This window comes from Symphalangus syndactylus, chromosome 18, assembly GCF_028878055.3.
Source record: "Symphalangus syndactylus isolate Jambi chromosome 18, NHGRI_mSymSyn1-v2.1_pri, whole genome shotgun sequence".
Taxonomy (NCBI): Eukaryota; Metazoa; Chordata; class Mammalia; order Primates; family Hylobatidae; genus Symphalangus; species Symphalangus syndactylus.
The window spans coordinates 46,458,915-46,471,566 of record NC_072440.2 but is presented as its reverse complement, the minus strand read 5'-3'; the positions used below and the strand labels follow the sequence as shown (position 1 = coordinate 46,471,566).

The 12,652-nt window shown below is 37.9% G+C and overlaps 1 long non-coding RNA gene across 1 annotated transcript in view; it reads right to left on the bottom strand.

The window, feature by feature from the left end:
* Positions 1 to 420: 420 nt before the first annotated feature.
* LOC129467985 (uncharacterized) overlaps positions 421 to 12,652 on the bottom strand; it is a 107,230-nt gene continuing 94,998 nt past the window's right edge. The window contains exons 2-4 of the long non-coding RNA XR_008652521.2: positions 4,643 to 4,799; positions 1,557 to 1,724; positions 421 to 528 (exon numbers count right to left, since the gene is read on the bottom strand). This is a non-coding gene — a long non-coding RNA (uncharacterized lncRNA). The remainder of the gene's footprint in view (positions 529 to 1,556; positions 1,725 to 4,642; positions 4,800 to 12,652) is intronic.

Genomic DNA, 12,652 nt, shown 5'->3' with positions numbered 1-12,652 from the left:
TCATTATGTTTTGTTTTAGATGAGAGACTTGAACATGTTTATGGTTTGTGGGGAAGGAGTCAGTAGAAAGGCAAATTATATATTTTTTTAATTTAATTTTCTCAGGTTTCCCTAATTCTTAAATTAGAGCCTTTTCTATGGATAATACGCTGCCAGTGTAGGGGTAAAAAGGTAATAGCTTTTCCCCACCCATCACAAGGGTCATGGCTGACACTCCTGTAACCAAAAAAGGTTAGCAACAGAAAACGTAACATTTATTCTATTAAATTTTGCATTACATAAGAGCCTTCAAAAGTGAAGACCCAGGGAAAACTTGTATTTTTATGCTTACGTTTGATGAAGAATGGACAGCTGAGTAGAAACGTGATTGGACAAAAAGGACAGAATGTAATGATAATAGGCTGAGACAGAAACCCAGCAGGGCCTGTTTGTAAAGAAGCTTCTAGTCCTCTCTTGTGTAGCATTCCTTCCCTCTGTGCAGCATCCTTCTCCATCATTTCTTCTCTGTACCTGTACGGCACAGGACACCTGTTACATGAGAGTTTTTAGGGAAGAAGGGAGAAGTCAAAGAGTAGTATTTCTAGTTTTATGGCTGGCTTTGAGGGAGAGCAGTTGTAGTTTCTATGATCTGCCTTGGGAAAGAGAAACTCTAGTTTTTATGACCTGCTTTGGGAGAGAAATGGGGGACGGAGAGAGGAGGACAGGAGAAGGTCTTGCTTCTGAGGCCCTTTCGATCTCTTTCAGTTCAAAGTACTCAGCATGCCAAAGCACTGTACTTTAGGGTATCATGTTCTGAGCCCCAAGATTGGTGACGTTTATTATTAGGGAAAGGAAGAGAGTTAAATAGAGTAGAGAATAGCAGTTCTGGATTTAGCTCTAACGACTCTGCAGCTCTGGGCAAATATCCCTAAGTAAGGTCTGACTATGAAATCAGGACCAATAATGCCCACCTTCTAATTAATAGGAATGTTAGAAATAGAACTTTATGCAAAGTCTGGTAGGCTTAATTTTGAGTCTTTTAGTCTCATAGGCTTAATTTCAAGCACCATTTCCACATTATTTAGTCATGTGATTTGGGCCAAGATATTCTCTAAGCCCCAGTTTTCTCAACTGCTAAGTGGGAAAAATAATAATATCTTCTTCGGAGGGTTGTTATGAAGATTAAATAGCAAGATGCAGCTACATAACTTAATCAGCTCTGGCACATATGAAGTTCTTGGCAAACAGAGACAATTATAAAGGAGTTTTTAAAACTCAGTGTTCCCATTGTCTGACATGAAACCAGAAAGGGACTTTGTGAAGATACATGTGAATGGCTTGATATAATACTTGGCACTGGCACATGAAGTCCCAAATTGAAAATTGCAGGTGCCCAGACATTATTCTTCTTCTCAGACATAATTAACTTGGGCTGGGTTGTAGCTTCTGCCAAGAAAAATGACTACAAGTTTCTCCCTGTCTGCTCATCCTGAAGGTGTCAACCAAAGCACTGCCTGCCCAGACTAGTACCCAGTGGCTGAGATGGGACACCCTGAAGGCAAAAGTATCCTTCTAACCTCCTTCAGCCTCATGATTCTGATGTGGATCTTTGTTTCGAAGAAGAACCGCATTCTCTGAACCATCCTCCTCCTCCTTCAGGAATGTTACAGCTGACTGGATTCCTGCAAAGTGGCGTCTACTTCACAGGCAGTTTATATGAAGCCTCCAAATCAGACATGCTTTTACTGTCATGAAGTAGCAAGAAAAGACTTTTATTCCCTAAGACTCTCAGAATATGAACTCCAGATAAGATCAAAGCTAGCTCGTTGGGTGAGAATTGGAAATATGAGACTGGCATCTTCAGTATTATGTTGTTAATACTCTAGGAGCAATGAAAACCCACATGTAAAAACAAACACTCTCATTAAATAAAAGACCCTAAATTGTGGTTCTCTCTATTAGCTCCCAATGACTCTGTCCCTTCACTCCACCCCTAAACTTTGCAAAATTCTTAGAGAAAACAGGATTAGATGTATCCATTTTAATTTGACTCATCGGAGAGCCAAAAATTGTCATAAAGTATTATTGATTGTGCATTGATTGATCTGCTAATTCAGATGACAGAAATTGCATGCCCCACCTCCTGCAAAAAAAAAAAAAATAGTGGCTTCACAAAAGTCAGGATTTGGACTTTTTTCCCTTTATGGTAAGAAAAGGGAGAAGAGACTAAGCCAGGGTGGGAGATAAGTGAAATATAATCTATAGATCTTGGCTTACAACAAGGAAGGGCCCACTGGCTTGAAAAATACTGGTCTTCCCCAGTTCCTGGGGAGATTTTACATATATTTCTTCTGATTTAGGGCAAGGTATTAGAAGGACTTTCTGAAGGAGTGGAACTGATTAACTCAAGCTCTTAACCCAGACTGATCCAGAACAAAGGATAAAGATACAAAAGAACAAGTTATGATGTTGAGTATGGAGAGGAGGAGAGGTTTATGGTTTCATGGTAGTAATAAGTTCAGGACTTTTATTTTCAGCTAAATCCTTGAATTTCTAGGCTAGAAGTTTACCAGCTTGCTGGTCCTCGCCAAAGGGAAGGTGATAAAACATGTTATTGGTTAACATTTCCTCCCCAATTCTGCAAAATCAGACAGCTGTTTATCTCTCTGTTCTATTTTTTATTAACTTTGTATTTTAATCAAACTTACAGAGAAGTTGCAAAGTTGCTTTATCTGTTACTATCTCTATGTCCATAATTTTTAAATAGACTGTCTAAAGAGTTAATAGCATACAGTATACCCCTTTCCTGCTAAATACTTCTGTGTATTTTTTAACAAAAGCATTCTCTTACATAATTATAATTATCAAAATCAGGATATTTAACAGTGATATAATTCAAAGTCCGTAATCCAATTGTCCTGTTTGTCCCAGTGACATCCATTACACAATTTTTTCAGTCCAAATTTTTTTCAGTACATGCAAGATCATGCACGGTATTTACTTTTCATCGCATCTCTTTCGTCTTATCAGAATTTTGTTTAACGAAGGTATCAACCAATTTTCCCTCTTTTCAACTGAGAAGCTGATATACTCCAGTATATTAAAAAAAAAAAAAAAGTCTTCCAAATGTGATCCGATTTTGCCAAGCCTGGGTCTTTGTAAGCAGAGTTTGTGCTCAGTGGCTGGAGACACTCACAGCTCTCCAAGCCTAAAATTGTTATCCTGTATAGTCACTCACTGAATGAACCTCTCTTTCCTTCAAGTCATCCAATAATCATTTGTCTTAATCAGTCACGGTCTGCTATAGTCACAAAAGTGCTGACCCATAAAAAAACAATCTGTTCAAAAATCAGATTGTTTTCCTTTCAGATGCCATCAACACCCTTGCTATGTAAAACAACATGTCTGCTTATCGGGCCAGAAAGGAGAGATGAAGAGAACAAAGTCATGATTACAATTCCAACACCAAAATATTGAGAAATAAAGTACGTATTCTTGAATAAAATTAAAGTTACTCCCAGCTTCCCACAATCCATGTATTCCTCATTTCTTTGTGTGTGTTTAATAGCTTAATAGACAAGTACAATACTTAATTCTTCATGAAATACTTGGAACCTCACACCTTTCCCCTTAAATAAAAATTTATATTAATATGTAATGTTACATTTCCTGAGCTCTTTCTGGTAGCAAATGAATTTGTACCATAGCATTCTAGAAAATAGTTAAGAAGAAATTATTATTAGTAATAATGTATATGATATATCATTCTATATTCCTATATTTATTTCCCATAATTATATAGGAAAACCCTTAGTTTGGGTTTTTTGGTTGTTTGCTTTCCTTTCTTCCCAGAAACCAAATGGTATACAGTTAGATCATAGAATTTCACACCTGGCAGAAACCATAATACCTCAATGCCCAATCTCCTCATTTACAAATAATGACCATGAAATCCAGAGGGATTAGATGAGTTGCCCAAGGATACGCATTAGCTAATGGGAGAGACAAGACAAAAACATAAACGTTTTGACAGGCTACTCAGGACCATTGCCACTGTAAGATGCTGCAGAAGACAGGTAGGGCTGATTAACGCTATGTGAAAAACCAATTTTTAAAACTTAAATTGTATTTTGGATGCACTAGGAAACACTTTGGACAAACTGAAAACCAGGACTTACTGTTTTATTCAGAGAAGATAGGCTTCCCTGATTGATTTGTTTTTATAAATTTCTATTTTCAGGTCATATATTTCTTCAAAGTTGGAATCTTAAATGTTTAGAGTAATTTATATTAAGTTCCAGGGCCCTTAATAGTTCAGAAAAGCTTAAAAGAGATCCCTGGGAATTTTAAGTTAACCATTGTAAATTAACCACTGCATTAGACTGCTATTTCAACTCCACCGAGTTAGACCTGGAAATTATTTCCTGAAGGCTCTAGAGAGAGAGAACAACTCTCTGATCTACACCCAACCAGTAAACATAGTTTGGAAGACATGTGTAAGGCATTCTTAAGACAACATACACACCTACAGAGGAATGAAAACATTGTACTTGCTGAATGGGTCTGAAGAAAAATTTCAGTCTTAGAAAAAGCTATTACATAAACACAAGTTACATTATTAATACTGATCTATGCCCAGCTCTGGAGCCAACTGGGCACTTACCTGAAAGTTCATTTTCAGAGAGTGAACTCTGCATCAAACCCCTCAGTCTTCTATCACTGAATATTGCTGCTTTGAGTTTTCCTTGAAATCCTTAGGTCTCTCACTGTGGTTGAAACTTTGGCACCAGGGCTGTAAATAGGACCCACCACAAGTTTATCTGGGGGATAAAATGAGAGCGAGCAGTGTGAACAAGAGGATAGATGCTGGAAAGAACAAAATTGTCTAAGTCCATGCACTTGGTTGTGAGCCAAGCCAAAAAACAGTCTTTTGATTTTCACCTATTTTCCCGTTACCATGTTAGGAGAAGCGCTGTGGGGAATTCTGAAACTAGGCAGACGGGAGTCAAGCTCCAGCACTACTACTAACTGGGTAATCCTGGAAAATTATTTAACCTTTCTCAGGCTTAGTTTTTGTGGTCAAATGGCCACAAAATATCTATCTATCCTACAGAATTGTGATAAGAAATAAGTTTCAGGCTCCTAGAAAATACATAACAAATGTCGTTTCCCTGGATTCTATAATGAGCTTTTTCTAGGTTTATCAGAGACCAGAGGGAGGAGTAAAATAGCTTGTATGATATCACATAATGAGTTAAGAATGATAGATAGGATTGTTGCTCGGGTATTACTCTTTGTTGTATACAGTCTTTGACTTTCCCTGTGTACTGAAAATGTGACTTTTCTCTCCATTCTAGAAAAATTCTCTTCAGTGATTACATCATTAGGTATCTGTTTCTGGAGGGAAAATCACAAACTCTCTGAGAAAGTGAATTCTCACTCCATTAGCCATAGCCTCAATAGGGGATTAATGAGTTCAATCAAAATACCAAATAAGATTGATACCTGAGGAAAACATGGGGTTGGGGGAGAAAGAAATACACATCTCCTTAGTTCTCTTTACTATTGTAAAACATTTGCCACCCCTGGGTTCAAAGATCCTGGAAGTAATTTGCATACACTGAGTTTCCATAAGCATCTCATGCTGCCCACAGGGCCCATTGGCTTGAAGCCAACTGGGAAAATCTCAAGTTACTACAAAGATTGGCAAGTACTGGGAACCTGTTAGATAGCTGAATACCTGTGATTCAGGCTTGTCTTCTCAGACTATGCAAAAGTCAAACCGCAAACAAAGATAAATTTGACGTAATATTATCTGATGCTAGGTAGTATCGGTTACTAACCAGCAGTATAGAAATACATGCCTTGTCAGGAAAAGCTTTAGTGCTTGATAATTGTCTATGGAAATTTATTTTGACTAAGAAGTGTTCTTTCACATATGTGTTCCCAGAAGCAATGGGATGAATAACCTCAGGAATTTTTCTCCTGGAATCTAGGTCTCAATAGAGGGAAAGAAATACTTCTCAGAGGAAAAACTTTCAATTAGCCTTGCCCAGACAACACAGTGATCTGTCAAATCACATCCCAGCCAAAGCCACTCATTAGACTTTTGAGGATGTTGAGTATTCTCTCTGCAGGATGTGGTCTGGTGACTGGAGCTTAGGTCAAAGTTCGGTTCTACCTATGGCTGTGTCAACCAACCAGTGACCTCAGGGAAATCGCTTCAGCATGCCAGTCAATTTCACTTTCTACCAATTGTCATTTCAGACTGTTAGGTCAGATCTTTCCTGTCCTCACAGCTGAGATTCAGGTCAGTCTGTCACTAGCCTCTAGCATCCACCCTATCCCCTTTGCCAAGACACTCCTCCCTTGGCCTGTCCCACAACTTCAGCTAAGGTAACACCTAGTTATAAACTAAGTGTCAAACTATTGCCTGTCTGAAAGGAAGATGCCTTTGCTTGTTGGGACACACCTTTTTCAGGCACCCTGAGGCCAAGCAGCCAGGTGGAAGGATCATTGCTACTAAATTCTTGGTGGTCCAATCAACTAGACTCATGTGTAAGGCATTCTTAAAACAACATACACACCTACAGAGAGATGAATAGATTGTTCTTATTAAATAATGTTTGAAGAAGGATTTGAGTCCTAGAGAAAGATACTACATAAATGCAAGCTGTAATATGATTAATACTGATCTACAACCAGTTCTGTAGACTCTGATTCGCTACCTAAAGATCCTCCTGCCAAACACCAAAGACACTGAGCAATATCCTGCCAGATCATTAATTTTCTATTCAGACTAATTCTATTGATCTGGACGACATGAGGTATTAAGACATGGTGAGTAGAAAGGAAGCATGTTTATATCGTGGAAAAAAGCGTCAAGAGACAAAAAGCACACACAGCAATGAAGTTAAAAACATAGCAAGGAATGAGTCCCTCCAGAAAGGTTATTTGTGGAGATATTTACTATTCTGTTTAACAAATATTTATTGAGCACCTCTTCTGTGCCCAACGCTATGTTAAGCACTAAACACCAAGATAAACAAGACATGGTTCCTGCCCAGGAAGAGTTCATACTCGTGTACCATGTTATTTACACTTTGCGAAGTATGAGAATCACCTGACTACTTGATAAAACTGGCGATTCCCATCACTACCCAACCACATGCCCATTGGATTAAGGGTCCAGCAATGAGGCTTCGGAATATCTATGGTTAGCAGGTGTCTCTAATGATCTGATGATTAGCCAGGTTCAGGGAAACACTGGTCTAGTGAGACACTTAAGCATCTAGTGAGTATAAGAACAATTTTCTTTTTTATTGTAAATAATAATAATTTATGCAATTTCTCAGCAAAGTGAAGATCAGTCATCCAATCTCCCATATACAGTGAATTGATGAATGGCTGAAAGCCCATCTTAGTCATATATTCTCCTTGGTCCCCAGTACTCAAGACTATACAAAGAACAGAATCAATAAACAATTGTTAAACAAACACCGAGAGAGAGAGAGAAATTGTCCTTCAAATTATTCCATTAAAAATAGTTCCTATCTAGTTCAGAACCACAATTTTTAATAATATACTTTGATTTCTTTTCTGTGACAAACCTTTTAAATATTTCAAGCATATTCTTTTCTTGGGTTTAAATCTTTTTGGAAAAAAATGTGGGAAATAAATCAATCAATAAATAAACCAAAACTCTTGATACTTTCTACCATCACCACTTCCCATAAGAAGTTTTACTTAACAATTTTTTTAAAGGTGGGGGTTGTGTTTGCCTTATACAGGTAGTAAACAAGGCTTCTCTACCTAGAAGACCAAATAAGAAATGTAGTTATTTCTATTCATTTTTGTCCCTTAAGCTCTGAGCCTTGATTCCTTCCAGAATTAAGCAGATATCATTGCCAGTAATTTTTAAAAAATATTTTCTGATGACTCCTTATTTCCTTCAAATGTCATAATTATATTACAAGGAAATTGTAAGGAAAGCATCCAAACTTTGTTCAGGAGAAAAATTGATAATCTGGCACTGTTAATGGTACAATTCAAGAAACATACTTTGTTTACATAGAACATGGGGGAAGGGAAGAGATGTTAAAAGTGCACAAGAGGTCTTTAGTGACTTTACATTTGAAATCATTGCAAAATTCAAAAAGTAAGTCCTATCTTGAGCCCTGGTTAGTTGAATTCATTATAAACATATAAGGCAAAAATAAAGCTCTGTAACTGTTCTTAGTCAGTATCTATTCTTGAATTTATCGCTGAAATGACCCATCAATTATTCCTGAGAAATAGGGTTAGTACCATCATTTCATCTTTCTTGAGCAATTAAGGAGCAGCCTTTTCAAGAGCCAAGAGAGATAGCTGTCTCATGAGTTTCATTTTTTTTCAAGTCCCTTGTTGCTATAATTTTAGAAAAAAATGTGTTTAAGGTCACTTATGTTCATGGCAAAACAAGAGTATGTGTCAAGGCAGTGAGTGAGCTGCCCCACTGTGAGCAACTGTTCCACCCAACTCAGCTTCTGCACTTGGTGATGCTCATCATCCGGGATTCCACAGAAATGAAATTTAACTGAATCTGAGTCAAACGAGAAATAGAACTCTTGGATCCCTTTAAGCATTTTTGCTTGGAGCACCCACCAACTAAGGCATTTTGCTCACTTGGATCAGCAAGGTTGCTTGCTTACTGATTTCACAATGTTCCTCCTCAGAAACTAAATCTGTTTTTGGATATAGTCCAGAACCACGTCTCAGGAGACCAGCTAGCTGCCAGTGCAGAACCAAAAAGCTTATACATATTGTAAAAACAAGAAATCATTATATTTGCATATTATCTGTTTGTTTGTGTGGGTTTTTTTGTACAAGAATTAGAGAAACTGAAGAATGACCTGCAGACTAGAGAGAGCTTTGGAGACTCCTGAAGTTTGGCAGTAAGGCTTCTTATTATCAAATGATGTCCATTTTAGTGGCACACCCAAGTTTAACCCCACTCCTTGCCTGTACAAACTGACTGAATAAATCAGCCTTAGCTAATAAGGCTTCTGACTGCCATTAGCTCCAATACAGAAAGAAAATACAAATTTTAGGAGCCCATGGCCCTTTGGAGAAAGGATTGCCTAACAAAAGAAAATACGTTAAAATATACTAAAGTCAGAATGTGAGAATTTGAAAATAATAGCCTATTCTTCATCTGAACTTTTCCCTGAATATTTTATTATCTCTATTATGGATCTACTTGATATTTTGTAAACATAGGAATGTTGCTGTTTGAGGTTTTCTATGAAAAGTCTTTTAAAAGTGTTACCATTTATCCATTTCACAGCACTCCTTAGTTATGTCTCATCCTTACCTATGGTACTATTAATGATGAATATTACTGATCAAAACGAAACATCTCTTTGTGAACATACCATATTTCATGTTTCAATGCCAAACTCTGGTGATATACCTGCTTAGAACTCAGGCTCGTATTGGTGTCACATCCTAGTCGATGCTAAGCATCAACTCTCAACAGTCCTCTATTTTTGTTCCCCAGATGCTTTCCTCGTGTCGATTCTTACTGTGCACACTTGTCTTTGGCGACTTCATCTGCACTCACTTCACCATAGTATGTGTGATGATTTATAATTCTATTCTCTGCCCAGACCATTACTCCATAACACCAATTGCCCACTACTAGGCTCTCTCTGCTGAATAAGCTACAAGCTCCCAAATCCTCCACCCCCTATATTTCCAAGCCTTGTTAAATGGCTATGCGTCTCTAACTTAGATGTCATTCTCTCACTTCTCACTATAACCACCTTACCAGCCTCACCACCATCTGCATCCCATCAGAACCAAGATCTCCTTACCTTAAATACCTTTCAAATTTTATCTCTGTCCTTTTGCCTTTGCTGCCACTATTCTCTTCTAGACATTCCTCACTCTTTCCCAGATGACTGCAATATCCTCCTATTATTCCTTATCTCTACTTTGGTCTTAATCAGTTTTCCCATCCCCACCACATTGCTGCCAGAGTTGTCCTCCTGAAAGGAAAAACTGATCACGTTACACTTCTCATTAAAACCCGTGATTCAATCTCCTACAGCCTTTTCAGACTTGTCTCCTACTACTCACTGCCCTAAATCATATGTTCCAGTCATGTGAAACTGCTTGTCATCTCAGCATGTACAATGCTGTTTCATGTCCATCTCAGCATATACAATGCTGTTTCATGTCTTTGCCTTCAAACAAGCTTAAATGCCCTTTCTTCTTGATTGTGAACTCCTCTTCTATGTCAGATCACACTCCTCCTCTGAGGTCAAAGACATAGAATCACATCCTCTCTCTGAACACTTCCCTCTGGTCAGATAACATTGAACATTCCTTCCTCAGTATTCCACTATACTAATCACAATCAGAATAGATTTCCACATTATTCAATAAATTCAGTCAATAAAACTTTGTTCACTATGTGCCAGGCACTGACTGAGTGCTGGAGAAAAAATTGCAAGCAAAATACACGGTATATGTGCCCCTGAGAAGCTTAGATTCCAGTGGGGAAGGTAGATAATTAAACATGTTACAATGTGATGGTGCTGCCTTGCTTGTTTGCCTTTCTGTCTGAATTATCATGTACTTTTCTCACTAGATTGAAAGTATTTTGAAGGCAGGACTGTGACTCATGCACTTTTGTATTCCTAGAAGCTCACACTAGGCCAGTGGTAGAGTAAGCACTCAAAGATTTAGTAAGTAAATGAGTAAATGAAGCCTACATCTACGTCAAATTTTTATGGAGTAATCACATGCTCTTGGAAAAAAAGACACATTCCCCAACTCCTTTCACATTCCTATGCTTGAATACAGCCTTTACTATAATTTCAGTGATGGAGAGCTCTCAACTTTCTTTGCTTAATCTTTGGACAATTCTATTTATCAGACATTTCTTGCTTTTACTGAACCAAAATCTTTTTCCTTACGTCTTCAATATTGGTTCTAATTCTATTCATTGAAAACATACAGGATGAGTCTAATCTCTCATTCAGATGACAACTTTCAAATATATGAAGACAATTGTATTCATTCTCTTTTCTTTGGTAGTCATAATATTCCTAGTATGTTCAATCATTTCTTGCTCCAGGATTTGAAATTTCTTTTCAGATACGGACACTTAACTTCCCTGGCATGTACTTCCTTTTGGTTGTGGTCTTTTGCCTCTCCTTTAAAGAACACAGCATGGTTTGAAGGGTCTGTTAATGTTTTTCTAATGAGTGTTAGGCATTCGGGAATCACCCAACAACTGGGCTTGGCAATTGGGAGTAGGGTGCACTATTATTGCAAGAAAGAGTATTGTTTGAAGACCAGGCATGGAATAAATTGCTGTAAATTTGCCCTGAGACACTCCAATGGTTTGGGAAGTAGGCTTCAAGTATTGGGAGACATTTTTTGCTAAAGGAATATCTACCAAATATGACTGTAATGTTCTTGAAGGTAGTATCTGCATGTGAGTTTAGTTCTGTCTAAGGTAATTCCACGTGACCAGAAAATTTGGCAATGATTTACAATTAAAGGATAGAAATGAAGCAACACATGTAAACCTGAAGTTCTTTCAAAACAACCTTCTCGATGTAAGGTGAAAATTGAAGGCATTGCTTTTAGAAGATGTGGTAAAGGTGGCAGGTGAACCATAAAACACCTCAAATGATTATAGGTGATCTAGAGTAGATTTTGAGGATTTTTAAGAGCACAATCTTGTTCAAAGTGCCAATGGTGACAAAGATGAACTTGTCCTAAAATAGTAGGTCTAATGATCAGCCTATAGATACCTAGGCAGTAGAGCAACTGTAGCATCCCTGTTTATGGGTTCTGCCAAGATCCGACCCAACAAATTGTATATGGAACAACAGAAGTCCCTCTGAAGATTGTTTAATATCTGAATATATCATCACAGTATAATAAATATGCCAATTTCTTTCATGGTTTTATACAGTTTGAATACGCTATTGCCTTGGTTTGGAATGCTCTTCTATTTTATCTCATGTGGGTTGAGTTAATCATTCAAGATACAGTCCAAGTACTGCCACCGAGTGCTGACACTGGGGAAGATGAGATGGCAACACAGAGAGTTCAGTGTCCAGAAAGCCAAAAGCCAGTACCAGATGTGCCCTTGAGGCTGCCCAGGGTTAACACTTAGAAAGCCAAGGTTGCCACCAGCTTCTCCTATTTCTGGCCATGAGCAAGAACATGGCCAGAAATAGGAGAAAAGGACAAGAACATTAGAGCAAGAGGGATGTAGTGAGCAGTGAGAAAACAGAATGAAAGCAAAGGGAAAAGAAACAAGGAGTGTCCAAGATGGCTACCACCAAAGAGGTTGAAAGCCTCATGACTATTTTTCTGGGTATGAGCTTCATTGTTGGCCGTGTGTACAGGCAAAGCATTAAGGCAAATTCTGTACTATTTATATCTTTACCTGTCTATTCCTCCCGTAGGGTCCAGTAAATAATACACAATATAAAGGAGCCCTCTCTTTTTTTCTTATTTTTCTGTATTATCAAGGAAAGAAACACAACTTCCTTGAGTCCAGTCTTGCCAAGTCACACCAATTATGAATGAGTGAGTATCATGGAGTCATAATCTAAAGGAGCTCTTGAAAGTCATCTATTCTTGCTCTTACATAATAGAGACAACATGA